The 27619-nt window shown below is 25.4% G+C and overlaps 1 protein-coding gene across 6 annotated transcripts in view; it reads left to right on the plus strand.

Moving 5' to 3' along the window:
• LOC107163257 (ras-like protein rasC) overlaps positions 1–27619 on the plus strand; it is a 194189-nt gene that overhangs the window by 65882 nt on the left and 100688 nt on the right. For 3 of the 6 annotated variants that reach the window (XM_089223663.1, XM_015510577.2, XM_089223661.1), the window contains exons 1-2: positions 2216–2359; positions 13250–13304. The exons of 1 other annotated variant lie outside the window; for it this stretch is intronic. The gene's annotated coding sequence lies outside the window, so the exon portion shown is untranslated. Of the gene's footprint in view, positions 1–2215; positions 2360–13249; positions 13305–27619 lie in introns of those variants that run through there. 2 more of the 6 variants (XM_089223660.1, XM_015510576.2) reach the window with 1 other exon arrangement.

Consider the following 27619-nt stretch of genomic DNA (forward strand, 5'->3'; position numbering starts at 1 on the left):
CCGTCTCCGTTCAGAATCGTTTTTCGTATACAATGATACCTATCATTGCATTCAAATTTAACCTACCTTAATCAGAGGTCCACCCCACCCCCAATGTACAGCAAAGCGATACCCACTTACCCGCTTTTTATTTTGTGAGAGTACTTACCTAATACCTTATTGAATTTTCTTTAAATTTAAAGAACAGTTTTTTCGTTGCATTTGTATAGTGTTAAAGTATTAAATATAATTTTTAGATCTAAAAACTACACCGGTCAACTATATCGCTAATGTTTCAGTTGAATTTTTGTATGACATATTTAAATATGACATTATAATAAAATTTTAATATGTTATACATTTTCAAATTGCGTGAGAGACTTTGGTTCTGAGACTTTCATGTTTATCGCCTCCTAGTCGAAACTAACAATAAATCAGAACCCTGATAATTTAATTTTATAAACGAAAATGTTTATTTTTTTGACGTATTTTCTTCTTCTTTATTATTCAACGTCGTCAGTCACAACTCAAGCATGATATTTCATTTGAACAGAATTTTAATTTAGGGAATTTTTACTTTTTCTTTTAATTCACGACTTTCTCCATTACCCACGTGACCACGTCTGATTGTAAAACGTAAACGTTTATATTTTTTTTTAACAACTCCAACAATACATTCTATACATTAACGAGTCGTATTTTTGTTATATTACTTATCGAATCATACTTTATATTTACATTTATAATACTTGTTACAAGTAATACAATTTATACAAATTATATATTTTATAATTTTATGGGACTTAAAAGAAACAGAATATTTTGTCAGGTAGTTGTGTATAAAAAATTAACACGTTTTGAATATTAAGAAAAGAAGTTTTTAGACTTTAAAATTTTATCGATAAAATATAAATTGAGTGGGTAGTGTATTAGATTATAACATATTATATTTACTAATTTAGCCATGATATGTTTACTCTAATGTCAGAGAGTATATATGGCTAAGAACCCTATGAAAACTGTTGAAGTGTTTTTCACTGGCTACCCACCCTGTGTTATATTAAATATTAAATATTTTACAATAAACAATTTAGGGGAAAATATGATTCAACAAATTAACAAAGGAAGTAAATGAAACGATATAAAAAAAGAGAATTAATGAAAGATGTTACTGGTTCATTATTTCTATTATATACAAATAAAAGTTTAAGTATATATATTATTAAACTCTAAAATCTTTTCCAAATCCGCATTGAATGATTGCTCTGCATGATTCGGTTGGTCCACGAAGAACGCGTATCAAATGTCATGCATTATTGTTAAAATTAATTTATTCATGCTATACGACAAGTTAAAATTTTAATTTTATCATGGCAATGGATTGGTAAACTTGGAACTGGAAGAATGAAATTAGTTTCAGTATATCTCGTAAATGCATACACATACGATTATATTTTTAATTTAATATACATTGTAATATGAAACACTCAAATTTGTTTCCTATATACTTTCACCTAGCCTAACTATACAAGAGAGCAAGTTTAAACAGTTTAATTACATAAAGATTCATATTTAAATAATTATTTTCCAAATATGCATATATCATACAATATTTAGTATATGTGACACAATATGATTATATTGTGATGACTGAATAGAATATGACAGCGAATTTGTTGATGGAAAAAGCCACTAAAAAACAGACACACATATTCTACTTAACCAGTAGAGACATTTTGGTTCTTACTTGAAAAACCCACAAATGCACCACCACAAAAACATTATTACGTTAAAAACTTTGAGTCTCTCAGTATTTATAACTATTAAAAATTTCTCTAGAGTCAAATTTAGAAAGGAGTTTTTTTTTGTAGACAGCCAGACGAGTATACCGTGTGCGTATTTTTCTTGACACGTTTCAATTGCATGTGTAGAATATTAGAAAAAATTACTGGTAATCATTATGATAATAAGGTAATAACTGGCTGATAATTTTGGAGTATAATACACTATCTGACAATTTATTTCGATATACGTCAATAGAAAATAATATACCTAATAGTAAGCACCCAGGTTGATTATACAACAACAAATGAATAATAAATAGATAATAATAATTATTATTATTGTCATTGTTTGTACATCTATTTGTATTTTTCTTTACTATCTATATGTACAAACACTACAAACTGAAGTTTTTTACAGAGTATTAAATTTGTTGTTCGTATTTAACGTAAATCAGTTCTGTTGCTAGAAAACCACGCACGCAATAATTAGACCTAGACAATAATTTTTGCACGCTATTCTGAAACACAAATTTATAAGTATTTATTAAGTCACATAAATAAAAAATGTTCATTTCACAACCATAATATATTACTTTGTAAGTATTATTCTTTTTAAGTTGGAAATTCATGCTAAGCTTTCGTGTTTTTTTTATATATTATTGGCTATCCAAAATACCTATTCTGAGAAATTTAAATCAATGGAAACATTTTTCCACACTAAATATTTATTTGTATCTATAATAAATACTATCTAAGTGACCCAAAATTAAAAATATTAGACAAAATACATTCCAAAATAAAATACTTATAATTTTCAGTTTCTAACAGTTCAATATAAATAAAAAAGATATTGTTTGTGTTCAAAATGTAAAACTAAAATAATGACATAATTTGAACATTAATTTATATTCAATATAAGTATGTGTATTAGTTTTTTACCATTAACATTATGAACTAACTCTCATTAATATTTCATCTTATTTTACACTCACAGAAAACACATTGAGTCGTCTCAACATATCAACTCTTTATGTATTAAGGTTTAATCATTAATTAATAATAATAATGAAAACACGAATATAAAATAGTCAAATGAATTATGTATATAATACAATCAATACCTACATAAAAAATTAAGTCAGTCAAGTGTTACCATAAAGAATAAGTTTATCTTCAAGTTTTGTTTTTAAAATTACACTTTTTTTTTAATGCATGTATTAAAATCGTATTTTTTTTTAACAATAAAAATCATATAGATAATTTACTATCAAAAACTAAAATTATTTAATAATTTGCTGGACCAATTATGCAATAGATTTTTTTTGTATCGATTAACTTACTAACTCATTCTCCCGAATCACAAATATTATCAAATGTTGTAGTTGTACTAGAAACATTAATGGTCACAAAATAATATGTATAACTATAACTATAACTATAACTTGACTACTAATAAACTGCTTATGTGTGAACTCTATTTAAATTGTATTTTAACGTGTTTAATTCATACAATTGGAATTACTGAATATTTTCGAAATAAACAATTCCTTTAAGGTATAAATAATGATGACATTTTTTGAAAATAACTATAGTATATTTGACTGACTAGACTAAAAATAATAAGCAATTACAGCAATTTATTTGTTGCTATATAGACAACCTTGTTGAGGTATATTATTTGATATTTTTAAATGTACCAATCAAACATACAACAATGGACGTACATGAAAATTTGATTTGGTTTAATAATTTTATCCGTAGTATTATATTCTACACAAACTCAATATGGAAGAGTGATGCAGTTTAGACAAAAAGCATAATGAGGTCAAGTGCAAAATATATAAGGTATATTTATATCAAAGTATAAATGCTAGATGGTTCAAGTTAAAATCCATAAAATATATTATTAAATATCGATTAGTGTTCGAGGAGCTAGTCAATATTCTGTAATTTATATAAATTATAAAAACGAAAATACAATAATTTTTAAAAAAACAAAGCAAATTACAAATAAATATTGTATGTAAAAAAAATATAGTAAAATGTTTACAATTAAAATTATATTTTTTTTAGTTCACTTATAATATTATAAACATCATTAATAAAATAAAATAATAATAATAATCTGATAAGTAGCCTATGTTTAATAGTAGGAATAATTAATTAATAATAATAAGTATTTACTGTTGGTACTTATTACTATTTTAATTTCCATAAGATTAATTTTATTTTTATACACAAACATAACATGTTTTGAATTTAAAATTATCGGCGCCAACCTCGATCCCAACCCAGACTAGAAAATGAGAAGATCTGAAAATCTGAAAATTCCTAAAATTAACTAATCTAAATCATGTTAAAGAATAACCTTTGCCGCCAATTTGTGTTTGTGATCAATAAAAAAAAAAAAAAAAAAAAAAAAAATGGAAATGTTTAATTTTGATACAAGGATTAAACGTCTATTCTAAATGGTAACCGTAAAGCCAAACTTATATTTTATTGTCAAATGTTAATAGTTATTTGAATTCTTGTAGGTACCTATCACAATTGTAAAAAAAATATTGCAAGACCAGCGTGAGTGAAAACTGTTTATATTTAAAACTATTAACTATAAGTACACAGAAAAAAGGATTTTAATTCATAATTATTACGGTTGAGTCATTTAGATGGATTGTAGCAATTATATGGACCTGTGAAATACTAGTGAAGTAAAGTAAAAAAGAGGGGAATTTGTAACGTATATGTGTTTACCTCTTTTACGTATATATGTATACACATGCAAATACATATATGCATATAAGGTTTTTGATTATTTATACTTTGAATTAACTTACCCCACTTCGACTGAAGTCTTTTGAGTGTTTGATGAACGAAGAAAGGAGAATTAGGTTCAACACTAATTAATTTATAAATCAATATTAATTGACAACACAACTGTTAATTTAGAGATATATAAAAAAGAGCATTTATTATTTGAGACATAGAAAAATTACATTTGAAGTATCTTAAATCGGCTCACCGCGTATGTCTGACGCTAAGGGTGTACGCAGGGAGAGTGACGTTGTACCTATGTGTCTGGCCGATGGTTGAAGGGTATCGTCCGAGCACAGATAGAACAGATTTTGTATAAAAGGACATAACAATATATGACCACAGATGTTTATTATAATATAAACATCTATGTGGCTGTATAAAACCATATTATTATATAATATATTATGTTGAGGGACATGTTGATGACACTCTTTTTAGTATAACATAGTTGTGAAGAGTGGATATCATTACACTAGTGAAATACGGTTCTTGACATCATGATTGATATATTATACTATTTTTTCTACTAGAAATTGTTCATGTGAAAACATGGTTTCAAGTTTGAAATTCGCAGTCGGGTCATCATAGATATCGCAGTACCAACTTATTAGGTATAACATAATATGCTATATCTACCTGTAAAATACCTTTGGAAATATTTTATTCAGTGATTTTGATATAAACAACTATCGAGGTAGAATTTATATATTAAGAAGATAAAACTTATTTTCTCCTCTTGATTCAAATGTTAAACCATTAAACGATAAACAAACACAAAATATAACATGGCTACGTGTATTTAAGATCATAAGTTGAAATAATAGAGATGCTAGAGATGTTATTTCTTCTATTTATTCGTTGTACTTTTTTGTTTTTTGAATCAAAGTAATATCACTCAATAATTCTACTATGCTAGGTTATTTTAAATGATATTGAATACATTATTGTTCTATTATTATGTATAGATCAGTTATTTTAAGCTTATACAATTAATAAAAATGTAACTAATCAAATAAATTCATAAAAATCTACAAATATTGTCGTTTTTTTTAGCACTATGCAGGTTTTACGGTTATGGTAATAATAATTATATTAACACCATCTTAGAAACTACGTTCATAAACATTTTTACTACTAAAACTGTTAAACTATTAAATACTATGCTGTGACAATTTTAAGACGACCATTATAGTTTAATGATTCCAATTATTCCAAATAAACTTGCTATAGGCGCTCAATAAATTATAAACAGTAACTAACACATAATTTTACGGAATTCAACAGGTGTCTAAAAGTCTAAAATAAAATTAATATCGTATACTCGTACCTATATATTATATGAAAAATTATGTTTTAAACAAATTGTATATATTATTTAATATATGCTATAAAAAAAGTAGTACTAAAAATGTATAGTATAGATTAAAATAATATTATAACAGTGTTTCATTAAGAGACATAATAATTGTAAAATTATATTCGAATAGGCATTATGAGCATTATCTTAGCCTCACTTTATGGTCGTGTGCGAATGTGCGATGTGTATGATAATATGCATATCTGTTTATTGGCTATTTATCTCGTGTAAAAGGTTATTTTAATTAGGTATTCATGTAGAAACGGAATGCCAAACTTTTGAGAGAATAATAATATTCTTGAGATGAATTATTTATTCTAGTTTATACAAAATAATATGCTGGGTTTTAAGATTTATATTTTTAAAATTTTTGAAAGAAAAAAAGGTCATTCGGAAGAAGAATCCAGACTATAGGACTTTAATAACTAGTGAAGGGTAAGGTTGAGTGGCTATAAGTTGTTGGCATATATAGTATGTCTGTATTGTATAGGCTATAATGAACTGAATTTTGAGAAATATTGGCATAATCATTGTCATTCAGTTCTACTATGATTGAATCCATATAATATATTTACAATTTTACTGGAAATATTTGTCCAATTGGCATTTTTTTTTTTTTACTCTTTTAAAACTTATATTAAATCTCCAACAATATAGCACAAGTCACAACTTTTTGTGAAAGCTCGACGAAAATAAATATTAGACAAGTTTAATGATTTGGAAGAAGAGGAACATAGCTAAAATCCAATAAAATGTTTAAAGGAAAGTGGAATCCAACCTTGTCATAACATTCACGGGTTTTGTTTTTTTATACTTATCTAATATACTAACTGATTCCATGAACTTCATTGCTCATTAAAATTACACACTATTTATGATTCAAAATTTGTGATCAATTTGTTAATATTAATACCCGGCGCAATGGTGTTCAAAACTTCCCATGACAAATTCCCTTGATTTCCCCGTTTTAATCATCATTGAAGATTTTTACTACAGTTATAAATTTATAATATAAAATAAAGGTCTAAAATTATATTCAATCATAATCACTATTTTTTTATTGCGTTTTTAGCTTTATATAGGGGAAACAATATTTAAAATCGATACCTACCTAATAACCAATTGCTAAATCCTTATATTTTATCTACACTAAATGTTGCAACCAATGAAAACCCAATATTAAGCAATCATATATCATTGTTATTATTATCATTATTTCTATTATTTCTATAATAAATTCTGAAATTTACAATAAAAAATAAGTAAATAAATAAAAGATAAAACACTTAAACAAAAAAATTTTAAATTGGTTAAGTAGTTCCAGAGATTGCCCCCAAAAAAACGAGAATTTTTTTAAATTAAATTTAATGTTTGATTCACTGCATTAATGTTTACGATATTAAAAATAATAAAGTAACCATAGAAAGTGCCATCAATGGGTAGCTCCTTTTATCAAATTATTTTCCTGTGAATGTACTCTAAGCACATATTCTTATTGTATTAATGATACAGATTGTATATTTCTTGTGAAAATAAAAAATTTAAATTTAAAAAAAAATTATTAAAGAATAAATTTATCTATATCTTAGAATAATTTTTTTTCTTTGATAGTTTATCTTACGTCCATTATTCAAAGTACCAAGATATTTATACCATTTATTGAAAATGTTGTGAATTTTGATGTACTTACCTCTACTTCCTATATTATTTTATTATACTATGTTATTCTTGAGAAATATTAATCAGACCATTACGTCCGTAGAATGTGAATTTGATATTATGTATATATTTTGTTACACTCATAAATAAATTGTACATTGTAGTCACGTCCGCATCTTTGCTGACGTATATATTTACAGATATTAAAAACAAAAAATTGAATTAAATCTTATTTTTCATACCATAAAATATGTATATTTCGATGTTTTCACTGCATAAAACAAAACTCTCCTGATACAGAGGGTATATTACTATATTATGCGGAATGGGAATTAATAATGATTTTTCACGATGTCTAGATGAAAAGCATATTATTTTAAAATCACAAAAATAAATGCATTAACGGTATATTATTTTACGTCAAAATTGTATTATATATGTATTTTTTAAATAAAAATATCGTATGTGAGGTAACTATCTAGTATCTAGCTATTTTTACTATTATTTTTATTATTATTATTATTATCCCTTGGCTCTATGCAAAACAATATATAGTTATAGTTATTGTCGGAAGTTAGTAAGCACTATCTCCATAATCATCATAATATTTATTTTACTAACTGAATTTCAGCGTCGAATTCACGTGTTGTGAATATGCGACTACGATGTAAAAATACTAAGACATAGTAGTTTATATACAATCATTATATTATCTACTGTGAATTAAGTGTACAATGCCTGTATTCATCTTAAAACTGTTTTGTTGTATATAATTGGCCAATTCATACATAAATTATATCTACATTATTTTCTAAAAATAACATTATTATGGAGTTCTTATTTTATTGTAAATTGCTTAGTTATTATACCTTGTACTGTATATATTCTAACATCGTCCTCTATAAAATATCATAATACTCTGGAGCACATAAATCATCCGATCATCTGACTCGATAATATTATTAATATTATTTTATCGTCGTCTTTATTGTTGGACGTGGAATAGTTTTTTGTTACTAAAACCCAACGGCTGCACGAACGATAATGATGATAATACTGACAATAATAATAATAATAATAATAATAATAATAATAATAGAACACGAAACCCACAAACTACATATCAACATCGCAGTCAATCTGATGGACTGTCATAGGTCAGAACGACTACCGGTAGAGTGTCCATTGTTTGCAAGCGTGACATTTTTTGTTACGGTTAATGACCCGGTTGGTACTTATAATTATTTAAACGCAAATCAACCAGAGAAAAATTTTAGAAAAACCTTCTCGTTAATTTAACGACCCATTCACCCACCTTACGCAACATCATTGCTACGTCGATCATCCCGTGAGCAACCTCGTAATTCTACACGAGTGGCACTTTTTGATGATAATTTACAATTGAGAAAGCCTTTTGATTATGTTTTTTAAAACTTATTGAATACTCATAATATTACCTAGTGTAAAAGTGGTAAGTATTTTGACTAAAAAAATTTCCTTATTTCAACCACTACTATAATTTTCAAAATATATAATTTAAACAAATCCACACTACGACCGATCGTTACGATATACCAGGAACATACGATGCACAGCTGATATTGACATACATAAACAGAAAAGTCAAAATGCCTAATACATTTATGAAATTTATATATTTTACACCAAACGATATTTTTTGAACAAAACGTATTTTCTTTTCAACAATTTTGTCCAATAGTTAAGTATTTTAAAATTATAGGCAATACAATAAAATTGCATTTAATTGATTTCCGCATATGAATGTAGATGATATATAAAATATAAAACGATTATTTGCATAGTATCGTATAGTAACTTGAAAGGTACTATTACGAATCACGATGAATAAATGAATATTTATAGGTCCCTTGAGGGGTTTTTACTTATTATTCGTTTAAGCTGATCGTTTTAGCAACTGGAAATCTAATGATATTGATATGGAAATTGAAATTTTGGGTTTTATTTCATTTAACCGTCACAATAATTTACGACACATATATACCATATACATTGAGCATTTTAAACGTGAAGAGATTCGAAAATCATGCCAACGCAATAATTTTACGATAAAATATTTTGTAATCTACTCATAAAAATAAACAAAAATGCATTTTAAAACATTTTAGACTCAACATTTACAATTCATTAATAATAGAAACTTAAAATAACAAAAAGTTAAAACTATTTATGCACATTAAGTTCAATTTGTATTCTCACATATGCATTAAATAAGTTTTTTTCTGTAAAAATTTAGTTATAAGCAAATATGATGATGACTCATAAAATATTTAACTTGACCATTTAAATTAAATTAAGGCAAAACATAATATTTAGATAGCTATTATACAAAACAATACAAGTTTATATTATTATAATACTGTTGGTGATAGGTCAATATTACATAACTCCCTAAATCAAACATGTTCTTTTCTATACTACTCCAGAAATGGCTAGATTTATATTAACAAGTATATGGGGTTTAACTTTTAATTTAATAAATACTATGTGTCTATAAAACGTAGCTAGGTGGTGTCATAATCTATTAGTGGACTAGTTAACTAGCCACTAATCACAACTACCTCGCCATGAAGTGCTATTACTGAATAGCTTCTTCAACCAAACCAACCACGACCTACTATATAACCCTCTATTGTGCTTACTGTAAATTTCTGTTACAGATTGTACAAATTAAAATAAATATGCAAAAAAAAAAATATGTGTCTATGATATGTTTTTACTAAACTTACTACAAAAAATACAAAATAATATGGGAAATAATCATTAATAATATTTCCTTTTTAAAATATTGCTCCAATATAGTATATAGACATCGCACATTCTGCTAAACATTCCAAGTGTTCCTAATCTAAATTTACAACAGTTAACATAATGGTGGTAAACCGTATTAATGATAAACTTATAAATATCTACTATAATGCTAATAAAGGTTTTATTGTAAGCAATTACTTATTTTGGAAATATCACAATTTTTTTTTATCAATTAACCTTCCTTAAAACTTACACAATACCCAAAGTCCTGATAAAGCTTAAATATGATGCATACTTTTTTTGAAACTTAAAATACCTACTAAAGAAAAAAAGTTACCAAATGCATCAAAAATTATATTATATTATACTCTTTTACCTTGAGTATTATATGGTTAATATGTATGCAATTATTAAAATTAAAAAACTAAATATAAAGACATGATAAAACTTTTCCAATTACGTGGGGTTTATATCATTAACAAAATCTAACACATTATATACCATTGTTTCACGAACATTTATTCCACATCTGTAGTTTTGAACATTTCTAATAAAATTTTATCATTTTATTATATTTAATACAAAGGACAAAGACGAATATCCGCAATTTCGTTTGTAATAACATAAAACTCTTTGGACAAGGATAAAATTATTTATTTATTTAGTACTTTCTTATCAATATTAGTGCAATTAGTTCGGAAGAAAATTAAAATTTGGACATTATATTAATATGTAACCAATGTACAACTTTTTTTTTTAATTGAATAGTTATTTATCTTTAATATATATAATCTATATGTATGATCTATAATATATATTATTTGTTTTTGTTTATTTGCATTAAATATTGAATTGTTAACATATATACAGGTGTAGTTTATACAAATATTTATTGATCTATTGAAATATGACATTAAAATAAATACATAAATGATTGTCTCTGTGAGCTAGGATTTCTATTATGTTTATTGATATATTTTTTCAATAATCTGTCCAATTATTTGTAGTGAGATGCGATCAAATCCGTAATTCATTATAACTTTCAAATCAGTAACACTTTTTGTCCGTAGTTGTTAGTATCTAGTTTGTCTTTTATTTTAATGGGATAATAATGGTTTTATTCTATTCATCTTTGGAATATTTTCTTACTTCCATAATAATTATAATATGGTCAAGAAAATCTCATGAGTTATTTTTGTTTCATGCAATTTCCATATTTAATAAGTTTGATTGTAATTTTTCCTGCATATGATTACCAATTATTCACACCATTATTTGCAATCTTAATTATTATATCTTATTGATTCACCTGGTTATATTAATTTTATAGATCTGTTTTCGTGCTTAACCCCTTTTAACGCAGAATCAAACTTTTTATACTTCCTAATTTTTGTGAAGACATTATTTGCACTCTACTTTAACACTAGTCCAGTTATGTTAATATAAAACAACTTATCCATAAACTTTCTCTTTTCACTCGGTAAATGTAACATTTATATTTTTGTTGAAGACTTACTTACTTTTTGTATGCTTCTACACTCGTTCTGCGTTAAACCTTTTCATGGTTTTGATACAGAATGATTAACTCCTTATGATATTTCTCACCATGTATATTTGCATTATGTTGTTTTTCTACTTTTACAATGTATTTTTATTGTATTATATTTTTTTTATTATTTGCCTTTTAAGAAACCAATATTTAAGCTGTAACCTTGCAATTGTAAAATAATTATTGGTATTATAATTGGCTTATCTGTAGCTTAATGTATCTGATATGTTATATACAAGCATTTTGTCAATGATTAATGAAAATTTGCGGAATCGTGTTAATTTTAATAGCCACTGATATACATACACGACTCCACAAATTTAATATATATATACACGATTCCGTATAATTTTAAATGCAACGTTGCTATACAAATATACAATTAATTACTCTTGTTATATAAATTGTAATTTTCTTTTAGCAATCAATATAGTCAAAAAAAGTTATAAAAATAAATAAAAAATTTAATATGTAAATTAAAAATAATGATGAGTTTAATAATTTTACTTCTAGTAATTTTCAATATTTTCAATTTAAAAATATTTTTTTTAGTAGAATACCTACATCTAGAGAGGTTACATTTTACATTAATTTGAAAGTGAAATGAACCTTTAAGATATTCAGTTAAATTCACTTACACAAGATTCATAATATTACTGCTTTAAAAAGCCCTTAATAAAGTGGTAACTGCTCTCCTTTCTGTATTGTGATAAATTTTATTATATTCTTAAATTCTTATTTATCCTGATCCCACTCATATCTACGAGTATTCCAGAAGCGCTGCTATCGTATAAACATATTATCATAGTAATTTTATTTTATTTTGTTTAGAATGAAAAATTTTATTACGATGACTTTCTTTTTAGTTTATTTATTTTCGAAGTGTATCATCTACATTATAAACGTAGTATTTCTTGAGATGTGAACGAATGATATTGAGTAAATTCAATATTTTACAATAAAAAAATTCCCCTAGTCTCATGTTTATTGACTAAAGTTTAGTATGTGTAAAAGCTGATTTCAATGACACAACTAGTGGTATAAAATCAAGGTTTAACCTGGTTTGAACTTATATGTGAAAGAAAATGTCTTCTTTTTATTGATCATCACCCTATTTTCATTCTGATATTTCAATTCAGTTCAATTTAATATAATGTATAAAATATGAAATATAAAACACAGAAAAATATTGATCAAATTTATTGTAATAATAGACATAAAAAAATAAAATAAAAATAAAAAAATAAAATAAATGCATTTCATATATAATATATATAACTACTACATTGCACTAACTTTAATTATTTATACTTTTAGTTGAACGCGACTGGTTAAAGTGTCAAAATAAACCTGTGTTCCAGCTATCCAAGGGGTAAGTTTGGAATTCAATTTAAGTATGATGTACCGCTCCCATTATAAACGCTACATTATAGTTTAGTGCAAAAATAAACCACAGTTTTTATGTTACACACGTTTGAAAAAAATCGAAATCCAAGACAACGTGCTTAAAGGCTAAAACTTATGCATTGGACATAAATTAAATTTGCGAATACTTCATTTGTGATGAAAAAATATGTCACACTTGTAGCTTTTAATGTACACATAGCATATGCATCGAGTTTTATTTAATTTTCACCGCCGTCAGCAAATTTGACGGGTACCTTGACGCAGGGAAAATAACCTGTATAGGTATTCAAATACCAAGTAGTTTTCTGATACGTGCCACGTACCGATAATGAATATAACTGTTACAACAAAACTGCTTGGTTACACTCAAAACATATTCAGAGAAAAGCTTGAAAACTTAACAACATTATAATACCACTTTATATTTTAACAGTTATACAATAATTTAACATTCACGTTTCGTAATAATAGTCCATAATATATTGTTATGATAATACTACATGTTTTATTTAATTAAACCTATTGAATATTATTTGAATTTATTGCGTAGCCGCATAGCGAATTGATTGTTTGGTGTTGGAATGAGATCATAATCGAATTAAAAAAAAAAAAAAAAAAAATTTTAAACGTCATAGAATCTTTAACGGAACAGTGCATTGATATTAAAGTTGTGCACTTTCCTTAAATCCGACACATGTACAGATTCTATATTACTATATTATACAATAATCATCGTGGTATACACCCCCAAATGTGGTTTAATGGACATTCGGTGGAATTTTCGACTTACCTAGAGTCACCGGGAAACTTAATCGGCTGGCTTGGTGGAGGACGTATAGTCGTTATAATGGTTTTTCCCTTTCCTTTCCGCAATCCTCAATGGGTTTTTACACCTAATGTTTTTCAGACGTCTACACCCTCCATCGCATTGCTCCCGAAACCGTGTCGGCAATCGTCCCATTTATTTCCGTTTCGCTCGTCCCTCGTCAAGGTACCTCCAATACTAATATTCATCGTGCGCACGTTATTGAAAGCTATTGATTTGACAGCCAATAATTCGCTTGTCATGCGATCGGAAATATAAATACTATTATTCCTGAAAGAAAGAATGATATTTATTTTTATTTTTATTTTTTTGTTATGATAAATTTATTGACGTACGGCCGTCTATCGACATAATGTCGCTACATATTGTACAACAATATTATTCTTCAATATAATTATTGTTTTTTCCAATCGTCTCGGTCTCGCACACCCTAATTGAAAATTCATAACAGGCGCAGTAATTTACTAGTATTGACTAATACCGGCGCATTACTGGTAGCCAATATTGATACCAGTAATACGACCATATGATAATAAGTCATACATTTCCAATTGTGCTAGTAGATAATAATATATTATGTAAATGTACTAAATTTATATTTTTTGACGAAACCGTCATTTAATTTTATATTAACGAAAAAACGCAAATCAAAAAATAATTTCTAATTGATTTACATGCATACAATAAAATTATCAAGTCACTGTCAAAGATATTTCCCGAGTAATATTCTTTCGTCATCGCATTCAGTTTAAATGGATTGCAGCTGGTACAATTTAAAAATTATATGTTTTATTACAACAAAGATAATTTATTTTGTTCCAAAAATAGGTACTTTAATCATCTTAATAGTGATAAAAAAAATCGTAATTTCATTGTAAATTAAGTAATGTGCAACTCATATCTATATAATATTAAAATAAATTTAAATTTTTTTAAAATTTTGTTTAAATAACACACCATAATATTATAATGCGCCTACATTTTCTAAATACTAAATTATCCATAAATTTCTTATATTATAAAGCATTTAATGTAAAATGTAGATGACCATTCAAAATTAAATTTATCTTGGTTACCTTCCTAAATGGCTTTTTATAAAACAGAATGATGAAAAGATTATAGTTATATTTTGTAAAAATGTTTTTATTTCATTTTCGATTCATAATTATTCAATTTAGGTTAACTAATGAAGACTTCTAATGGAAATCTATTCAAACCTATTCTATAGAGGCACCTGTATATAAAATAATGATTTAGGTAAGGTAAGTGAGTTCAGTTATCAAAACACTAAAAATAAAATATTTATTAAATATTTATTCAGTTACATAGAATAACTGAATCTTGCCATTAATAAAATATTATAATTTAAGAATGATATTATTTCTCAACTTTTCGTACAAAATACGTAGAACTATAAAATATTGTTTGAATTTATTAATTTTAAATTTTTCATTATTTTGGTGTGAATAAATACACTCTCATTTGCTTTTGTTCACTGAAAAGTGTAATATCAAAAGAAGGGATTTTTTACATTTACATGCAGATATTTCAGTAGATTTTTTTTTTGATGTCTATTGTCTGTTAATTATTTTTCAAGAAATAATGAAGACTAACACAAAGGTTTCATTAAAGAGAAAACGCCATTTCATTAATGAACCAAAAGAAGTTCATTTTTTTTTTTTTTTTTTTTGAATGGTGTTGTAGTAATACAAAACTGATATACCAGAAAACATAAAAACATAATTATATAATTATTATCATTAGTGAGTATAAGACAAAATACATGATGGGACATGGTGTATAATAATATATAGTCAAAACTCAAAATTAAATACTAGCTAATCTTGGAAATATTTATTAAATATAAGTTGTAAAATGAAGTTATTATTAAGAGCTAAGTAAATTTGTACCAAGATTAAAATATTTTAAATCAAAATATCTAAGACAAATATCCATAAACAAACAAAATAACATCTAATGACAGCTGATTTTGAAGTAGTGGAAAATTGTGATTTTAAGAAACACACAAACTAAATTTTATTTTATTTTTAAATAAAACAAATAGGTACAACATTAAGTTTATCCATGTTAATTCATTTTTTAGTAAAGTTAAGTAATATTTATTTGAGTATAATAAAACTAGAATATGGTGAGATGATAACGAATCATATACATATTTAACAGATTTCTCTTAGACACCATATCATCAAAGTACCTACACAATTAACTTTTTTATAAAAAGTAATATTATGTTGAATTGTATTCGTAAAATGTAATATGATTGCAAAATATGAGCCATTGACATCAAACATATTATTACAACAATAAAAGTAAATACTTAAAGAATATAAAAACAACAGGTGCATTCAAATACTTCATAAATATAAATACATAATAATATTGACAACTATTTTTATCGAATAACTAAAACCAGCAAAATTGAAATTATTCATTTGATCGCAACCGTACATATCTTATTATAAGTTTTGTCTACAATTCGAAAGTGTGCATAAAAATTGAGTTTATTTTTCAAAATGTACTGTTAAAAATTTTTTGAAACAAGACGCGATACGAATAAAATGAATAATTTTTTTCAGAGAGAACCAAAAAAAAATTATCTATAAATAACTGATATTAACATTATTAGCAATTTTCAATTAATGTTTATCCTGGGACGATTTCTTCGGTGTGGTAAAAAAAAAAAAAAAATGAAATCTGCCCTGAGCTGAGCGGCCAATAATATTACTACCTAGCTGTTTATATTCGTTACTCAGATTTAACGGTCAACGGTGTAAAAAGGTTATAAAGAATTACATTATCGAATTGGGAGGGCACCCTTTTTTCCTGTTTTTTTTTTTTTTTTTACAGCAGAATCAGCCTTGTGTATATGTATTGTTATGATATTATATATATATATATATATATTTTGTCGGCTACCGACCTTTTCACGGTGTTCCGGAATAATGGATTTATAGGAATGGTGGATTGTCCATGGCTATATATTGTCCTGCGATAGGTATATATTGGTACGCACCTATTCTAATATAAACGAAATAAAGTGAGCAAATAATAAACCGTTAAGCGCATCGTACTGTCCGTGGTATATAGTACATAATGTACAAAAAGTAAATAACGATGTATATAAACATTCACGACTAGGAGGGGTGTGTGGTACATTATGTGATGTGTACATAAAAGGTATTATATACCCACCTTCGCATATTATAAAACGCCCTTTGCAAACGCCCCGCTGATAGATGTGTTCTGTTTTCGATTGAAGACTTACGTTTTTTTGTACGACTCTGTAGGTACTTTATAATAATATAATAATAATTGTATTTAAAATGGAATGAATATTCTACGTATTGTGGTCATAATATTCAAAATTAAAAAATAAATATGTAGCTTGGAGTTAATATTATAAATATTATGTTAACGTCTATAGCATTAATACCTGCACTTGCCTTACTTTATTAGATGGTATTATATTTTTCGTAACAATGATTAATATCAGAATAGGTATTATTTTCAAATTAAAACATATATATCTTCGAAACAGATTTTTTTGCGTAGAGTATAGGTACCGAGGATGGTTTGCTAATTGAAAGTGTTGAAGCCATCTAGATTCCATTATGCCATAAATTGTCATTAGTAAATCTCCATGGAACAAAATACGGTATATTACCAATTATTATGTATATATATTATTCCAATTTTAGTTTCAATATTTTTTTTTGTTCAATATTGAAATTTATACAATTTCCAGCAACTTTGAAAGGTGCAATGGGATAAAATGACCAAGTGGATGAAATAACAGACATATATCATTTATACAATATAATATACCGAATGTCTACGTCTTTCGTTTGAAAACCTAAACTCAAATACTTAATTACTATTTAACATGCATTTAACACACAACCTAACCGAAGAATATTTATTTTTTATTTTTTATTTTTATTTTTTGATACAAACAACCGAAACCTTAAATAACCGGAAATTTTAACTATCAATTTATTTTATACTCCGATAAATGAAAAAGTTTAAAAAGTATAAAAAGCAGGTTGAAAGCATTTTTCTCTGGCTAGTTTTAAAATGTTTAAAGTTGCAACGAACTAAAGATTCCTGTTTTTCGTTCGATTCCGAATTGATTACAAAACGAATATTCTAAACAGAAGAACAAACGATTGATATAAAAAAAAGAGAGAGAGAAAGAATAACTTAGAGAAAATACATTCAAGCCATATGTATACCGAAAATATAAAATTTAAAAAAAAAAATGTTTTCATAACAATTAGTAAAACTCTGTGGTACCTATATACGTTGAGAATGATTATTTATACGATGCATAATATTTTCATAGCTACGCCCATATCAATTATTGTATCCGTCTTACATATTGTGCGTAACATAGCAAATGTATGTACAGCAATAAGTTCACTTTACATTTTTATAATAAAATGAATCGACAAATATTTTCAAAACTATAGCTTATAGGAAACGACATTTTTTTTGTGTTTTTTAAGTTTTAATTATAAAGTGACTTAAGTAAGTTTGACAAATATTACAATGTAAAAATTGTTATTACTAGCTTCAAAATTAAATTATCGAAAAAATTCTACAACACACTATTGTTGATAACATTGATCATACTACGTAAATTTATTCTAACGATAAAACTAACAAAATGTGAATAGCTGAGCTGAACATAAATTCACCATGTAAGACGGATACAACAAGTTCAAATGGTGGCTTTTTGGTGGTGACATCTTTACAAGTTTTATCTGGTTTTCTATATTCTCATGATTATTTCACATCTAAGATATACTGTATAACTTGGATTCATGGATTAAACATATGAATCCACTACTAATCTGGCTTTACAACAATATAAGAATATATTTATGCATGCTAGCGTACCACAATAACTTATAAATAATCAATTACGTAGGTAACATTTAATATTATATTACTATGTGATGTTATGATATAAAATATTAAAACAAAATATAATACATAATATATAGGTGTTCAGTAAATTTTATTAACATTTTGAAAATATACATTAAATGTAAAAAATAAAAGTTAGTAAGGAGTTTCAATTTAAGCTTCGTTCATAGATTAAAAATATATATATACTATTACAGTTGTTAATTTGTAATATTATTATTTTATAACTTAAATTATCTACGACAATATTTTTATATGCAATAATTACGCAAAATAAAGTATAAAATGAGTGTCAATGAAGTGTTATTTTTATTTTTGAGGTAGGCGCAGTTAGTAAAAATAAATTTACTTGAAATAGTAAATTTAAAATAGCAACAAATTAAAGATAATATGGTAAATTTGGTAAATTTGGTCGATGGCTTGGTATAATGTATAGTGTAATACTGTAATTTAGTGTATAATGTAAATTGCAAAGTGATTAGGTATATTAGGTATATCAAAAATAAGCCACATAAAACTAAATTATATCCATGAGACCATGGCATACAGAATATAGTTTGTGAATGTGTTTTTTTTAATGACATAATATGTCATATACAATATTATTGTGTTAATATTGACAGTTTTTTAGATTTTTGATCAAGTCAATATTTTGGAGTAATTTTATAATATCAATATAGAATCTCTGTTTATTACTTCTAACTTATTTATATTGGTTATATAAGTTTCTAATCGATTTTTAAAAACAAACTCAAATATAAACGATAAAAATCTTTATATTCAACCAAATTTACGATATCTTTAGATCACCGTTCATTTGAAATAATATGAGGAGAAACCCGAGAAACCAATTTCGATATCATGTACAATTTATTTATTTATTTTAATGCTGTATTTATATATTTTAGTATTTAAATGCTTTTATGGAAATCAATATAAAATAATCACTATATAAGTATTTATATTATAATATAATATTATTTTGTCTTCAAAGTTCAAAATAATTTATGATTATAAATTAATTTGTTCGTATTTGTTATGTTATTCTTGATTAATATTTCATTATTCTTTATATTCTCAATATAAAATGTTCTTTTCCATTTAGTTGATTTCGATATTAAACGGTTGAAATTGATATTTTTTATGTAACTTGTAAAAAATTTGTCTTTTAACTGTTAAAGTAATTTAAAAAGGTTTATGATTTTTATACAGAGTATGAAAGTTCAACAAATAAATATTTTGAAGCAACGTCACTTTTATAAAAAAAAAAATGATTTTGTACTTGTAAGATCAAATCACCGTATTTTATTGCAAATAATATTTTTTTTTTCTTACAACATTTTTTCCATTAATTATTTTATAATTGTAATATTTTTAAATTATGACACACGTGGACCATTAAGTAAAATTGATTTAGAAAAAAACAATATTGCATTAACGTTAAATAGTAGATTGTTTAAACAGCTGTGTGTTCAAAAGTAAATCCTTTACCATGTAACCACACACTTGCAGTCTGAATTTATCTTTTGTTGTTGTAATGAAAAATGTTTCTTTAAACTTCATTGTCTTACTGAAACGTGATTACGTATCGCGCAATTCTGCCTTATCTATGTATGACTTAAAACTGTATATGGATTTTAGATTCTGAGAAGAGCCATTTAGTTTTACCTCAAGTGCTGCCATGGGTAGTTGTTCTTTAATTAACACTTAATATCTTAACCTGAGATTGTTTGTGTTTCAAGTTATAGTTAATATGGCTTATAAACTTGTACAAAATCATAAAGTTAATTAAATATTGAAGTATGGTATAGCAATTTAGTTCCTTTAGTCAAATATTTTTTTATATTAACGTAAATACAATGCAATATTATACTAAATTTAAATTTATTTACACGAATATTAGTTGTAGTATTTCGTATTTAAAATTTACAAATATTATTTAATGTTATACAGTGAAACCTCTAAATATTGGACACTCTCGGTCGCTTAAACGTTGTCCGCAATTTGGAGATGTCCGCTATTACGAGAGGAAATACATTGAGTACACATTTTACCGTTCCCAAAATTCCGTCCGTTATTTGGAGGTGTCCGCTATTGAGAGGTGTATGTTAAAAGAGGTTTCACTGTATTAATATAGCGCATTAAATCATATTACATTTATAATTGTAAACAATTACTTCGATTAATCACTAAAAGTATTATATTGAATTTAAGCAGAAGTTAAATTTATATTTTTGTTTTAATATGTTTTAATATGTTTTTCATTGTGAATTACAATAATTTTATTTGAACTTTAAAAAAAAAAATTCAAAAAATTTTAGGTAATTTATAATCTGGTGATCAGTTGGATCCTGGTTATTTGAAAAGTTAATTACGTAAATAAGCATCTACTAATAATAACCCATGTAATACAGTTTTTATGAAATTCACTATAATGTATAATATGAAATATACATTTATTGACTTGATCCACCTAAAATCGTAGAACACATTCAACAACTATGAATCAAAAAAAAAAAATACAGAATATTCTGTTTCCTTGTTAGTAATATTATTTATTTAAAACAATTTGTATATAAATATTGTATTTGCATGGATAACAGTTTTGTTTAAAGATTATATTTTTGTGTGCCATAATACTGGCATGTGTTACATTCCTAAATATTGTGTATTTTATTCGCAGAGCTCGTTGGAGGAACAATGTGTGGTTGGGTGGAAAATCATGTGTGACCAAACGTGGGGTATACACAAGTGTATTAAATAAAATAAGAGAAAACGAAGTTTGAAAGATGATGCACTTAAATGAAAAACGGCGAACAGGTGTTTGCGGGAAACATAATATACAAAACAGAGACGAGTATTCATTACATTCCAAACGAATTATAACTACATGCCAGCAATAAATTCTTTGAGCTTCTGTAGTTTCTGAGCACGCACATAATTTCTATCACATAATATAATATTTTTTGTATACAAGTGGAAACCAACTTAAAATCCTGAAATGACCGACACACCAGTCTTATATTATACTTCAAATAATTATCAAAATGATAAATTATGAAAATTAAATCGAGTTAGAGTAAACAAAAAAAAAATACGACATCTACATATACATCAATAATATTGTATTATAATATGTTTATATATGTATAAATTAATATACATAATATATAAATTATTATTAGGTATTATTATTTATATTTTTAATGTTATAACTTATAATAGCGTACCATATTCCAGAAACGCCTACAACAAAATTTCTAGCGTGTGGTTGATTTCAGTTCTAAGTTACTGACATGCGTTAAGAATATTACTATCTACACGTTTTCACTAAATTTATGATGCTCAGTCATGACATAAATGTGTTATTTCTTAAAACTAATATTATTATATGTATCCACAGTTTTGACTATCCCATAACGACGCTATTGTATTTTTCCCTGATAAGTTCAGTACTTAAAAAATAGAGAATATAAATACCTACTACTATTAAAGCATATTATTGATAAATTACTGTGTAATAATAGTGCAAATAATACACTATAGCGCCTAAATATTATACGATTAATGAATCTATGTCAAAATATTAATTATAAACAAATGTTATCTGGAATGCAATTTGACCATTAAAAATTAAATATCCCCAAGTAATACATTAATCTTGGTTTAGATTTAAATTGTTTTAGGTTAAAAAAATTGATTTATCTTACCTTAAAAGGTAATCAATACATATACAAGAAATATCCCAAAGTAAATAATACTCTAAGCATCACATGAAGAAAATATTATTAATTACAAAATATATAAGGGCACTTATAAAAAAATTAAAACATAAGTAAATACATTTTATTTTGACATCTAACTCAAAAATTTATTCATGACTGGTCACCATCAAATCAGCCATCTACTAGTAGATCAAACACATTTGAAAAAAATATTAAAAGAAATAATGAAAAAAAACAGCAGCAAACCATCAAAACGTGAGATCTCGTTTTATTTGCATCTGCATTCCATTCAAAAAATGTTAATTATAATTGAAATTAAAAATTCTGTTCTAAACAGCATGTCTCTTAATATAAATGAACTTCAACATTTTCCATTTAAATACGAGTACATATTATTATTTAATTTAATTATTATTTTTCAGAACATGTTTTATTCCACTTCTTTTAAATTAAATAACTAGTAAAGTGTTTTATTTGATACGATACTTTTATTTTATCCGCATATTATATTTTTGACAAGAAAACATGCTCTCTTCGTATTTGACTTGATTAAAAAACGCAATCGTTCCGATTTTAACGACCCATTTACAATAAAATATCCTTATAGGTGCAACTATTATACGTTCACATATTATGTAGAATATTTTTGTATATAATAGTAATCGCTTTGAGCTAATTAATGGAATTCATAGTAAAGTCATCCAATATACGTGTTTCAAAATTAGTTTTAACAGGCCTCTTCACTTAAAGTTTTAAACTATGACAATATTCTCAAATATCTAAGATTAAGATCCTTAAAATACAGAAGAAGTCAATCATAGATAATAATGTTCTTTGTAAATTACTTACAATTATTAATATTATTAATATTATAAATATATATTATGACAATTAATAATAATATCTGTAATATTATATCTCGTTTATATTTCACCACTTCCAAAAAATATATTTCGTTTACCTATAGAACTTTTTGATATCTTTTGCTAATTCTTGGAGTAATTAAAATCTTTTCAATTCATTAACTTAGTAAAATATACATAATGATAACTATATAGATTTATACTTGCCTTTGTCAACAAATATTTTATTATTTTTTGTATTTAATATACTAATTAATACGTCATATTGATCATAAAACATGTAATATATGTATTGTACATTTGTACATTGGGCTATTTTACGTACTATTTAAATAATAAATTAATTAAATAAAATTAATAAATTAATTTTATTATATAATATATTCAATTGATTTTTTACTGCCTTTTATAACAAAGCAATTTCACTGTTTTGCTATATCGTAATAATTTATTAAAATTATATTAAATATAAGAAAAAAATATACGTTATTTACAAAATGTTTAAACTTTAAACAATGCACACCAAACATTAGGTATACTATTATTTTAAAATCAATAAAAAAAAAAAACAAACATTTTTAAAGATTAGATATTAAATAATATCTTTAACTTATATTATTCAACAATAACCGAATAGGTACCAACAAAAATTCAATTTTTCATATAAACTAGTCGAGATGAGATATTATACTGTTACAACTTGGAGTTTATTTTACTTATATTTCATAAAAAATATATATAAAATAAGCAAAATAATTATTAATCAGATAATCGTTGTAAGTTGCCAGATTTGCATAAGAACACAAGTCCGTATTGAAGATTTTTCATTTTAGCACAATATGAATTCATTAATAATTAAATGTATTAAATAAATTAACTGCCACACTCAATTTTTTGGGTACCTATATTAATATACCAGTATTGGTTGTTTCTATAGGTAATACCAAACATATTAATACAGTTAATAATTATTTTAATCCGTTTCGAGCAGATTCCGTCTGCAATTAAATTAATGAAGAAAAAACAAAATGACCTCTTATTGTTCATGCGGTTGTTAACCGAATATAGTAAAAACCGGTGTTAGTATCGTAGTTTTGACAATTAGCTTTATTAGAGCCCAATCGAGGAATATTGAGTAAATTAGTTTATATAGATTTATGATTTCATCTTCACTAAAGAAGACCATATTATTAATGTTAACAACATTACCTATTATCTGATCGTCTTCTTTAGAATATAACATTTTTTCAATCTATGGTGCTTAGTACTATATTATAAGTATATAATTTGAATGTTGTGCATCAAATTAAATTTAATCGGAAAGAAAACAAAAATCTTATGATTTATTTCAAATAACACATTTGTATGGACAATAACCAGTAGTGTATATTAAAATTTTTGTTATTTGTATTTGTACCTAATTAAAATCAAACAAATATGATAATAAAATGTATAATTTGAATTCATAATTAGACAGTGTATATAAGTGTATATTATGATGTATATAATTATACAATGTAGCTGCTATTATACTAGATACTCAATATACACATTTCTTTCGCTAAGCTTAATAAAGAAATGAATGAATAAAAATACAACACAGTCAAGACATTTTTAATTTCCATAGCCCTCTTTATCAAAAAAAAAATTTTTTTTCGCACACAGTTTTTATGTTAAGTAGGGACATAATTTGTCCGAATTCGTACTTCTAGTCGTGACATTTTATTTAAGCATTTCTTCCAACATTAATGATTACTATTAACAATATATATTAAACCTAAAATGTATTACTATATAATTATTCAAATTGATTAATTCATTATGAGACAACTTACTATCTTATGAATAAAAGTGAGATAAATCTTTGAACCAATTGAACTAAACTTATATGACATAAAACGCATAATACAATAACAGATGTTTTACTTAAAAATCTTTGAATTTAGTTTAATTACTTTTATGTTATGTAATAGGAGCGTATAAGTAACAAATACTGTCTTTAGTGAGCCAAAATTTTATATTTTAGACAAATATAACAACCTAACAACTATAAGATTCAATATTCTAAAAATTGTTATGTATCTACCTAATATACGTTCTGCTTATGTCTGATAGATTTATAATATCTAGTTTTATATTTAATAATATTATATTATTTTGAGAGATTTACATTTATTTTATCATAATATTATTTTTTATACCACTATTACACATGTGGTACTCAGCGTACGTTCTAATAGTAAGTTTAGATTTGATGAAAATTTCATATACTAGTTCATATTATTGGTAATAATTGTAACGTTTGATTGTGCATCACAACGCATTTTTCCTTTCATATAATTATATATAATGGAATTTTTTTACCTCAGAATTTTTGGTAGTCTACCCAAATAATTAAAAATACCTATTATATATATTATATATAATACGCCCGTTTGTGAATAAATAAATTAAAACACGAAAATGCTGTACATTACACGTGGAGCTTTTTGTGAACATTTAATCACAGGTTCAGTTACGATAATATTTTTCAAATTAATACACCAAGATTTAGTTTATGAACTCATCGACATTAACGGCAGGTATTGTTACTTGGCGAGCGCGGTGGTTGAATTCAATCGTGAAACGTGATTTGAGGGTATAAGCACCGGCCGATGCCCACTAATTCCTGGATTGGTGATCAACCGGATTCTTAGTGGTATATTTTCGACCACATACACACACGTGTCCAAAAACCAACCTTAGAACCGCAATCCCCTACCCCACAGTAACATATCAACTAAAAACCTACAAATAACAGCTAATAGTTGGCCTGCTTAAATTAAATAAAAATGAAAAACCTTGGATGAATATAAAATCATAATTGTATACAAAAAACGATTCTGAGTGGAAGTGGTTTATCTGTCTAAGATATATTATAGATTATTATAAATTTTCAAATATTAGATTTAAAAAGAAAATTTTTATGAATTTTTAGCATAAAATAATTTGTGAGTTTTCGTAATTTTTACATATGTTGTCAAAATTCAAACTTTGAATGCTTATAGAAATAAAATTGTGACAGTGATTTTATTTTATTTTTCAACTGCTATTGTAACAATATGTTAGGAGCCTTGTATTAAATTTTCAAGCTTTTCTACCCAACAAATGCATTTTTATCTATATTAATTTTAAAAAAAAAAACAAATAATAAAGATCGAAAATTGTATATGCCTATAACTGGTTCAACTTAAGTTGAAATTTTTTGAAGTTTGTATGGTGGATATAATATACTTATATAAACATTAGGTGAAAATTTCAAGTATAGCATAGGTCATTTGTTTTAAAGTTACATCAAAAACCAAAATTGATTGTGCGTAAAAATTCCCGTTTTTTTTCTTAATTTTTAGTTTGTTTATCCCAATTATTAAGAAAAATATTGTGAATTTTTTTACTTTTGAACACCCAAAGTACCAACTAGATTCACTTTCTGATCGAACGAGGTACTGAAGTCGAAAGTCGAAGCACTTTTACTGCCCCAAAACGTGATGACAGACACAAAAAAACACAAACATCATGGTAAAATCAATACATTCCTCGCTCCGCTCAGAATCTAAAAAAATAAAACTGAAAAAACGTACAGCACCAGATCATAAGTCACAATACTACTTACGTATTCTATAAATATTTTAACGTACTCATATATTGTAAAAACCACAGGTTGCCTTCTTTTTAGTTTTATTCTAATTGTAGGGATCTTTGCTAATTTTTTGACGAATTATTATTGCATTGGAGATTCAAAATAATTATAATTACCAAAAGTATAATATTTTTAAATTACCTAAATTTTATAAGCTTGATAAAAAAATATAAAACTTGTTTTCACGATTCTTTGGAATCTTAAAAAAACAATTATAGAGATAACTTATGTAAATAT

This window comes from Diuraphis noxia, unplaced genomic scaffold (genome assembly GCF_037042655.1).
Source record: "Diuraphis noxia isolate RWA-SAM2 unplaced genomic scaffold, SU_Dnox_SAM2 contig0003, whole genome shotgun sequence".
Lineage (NCBI taxonomy): Eukaryota > Metazoa > Arthropoda > Insecta > Hemiptera > Aphididae > Diuraphis > Diuraphis noxia.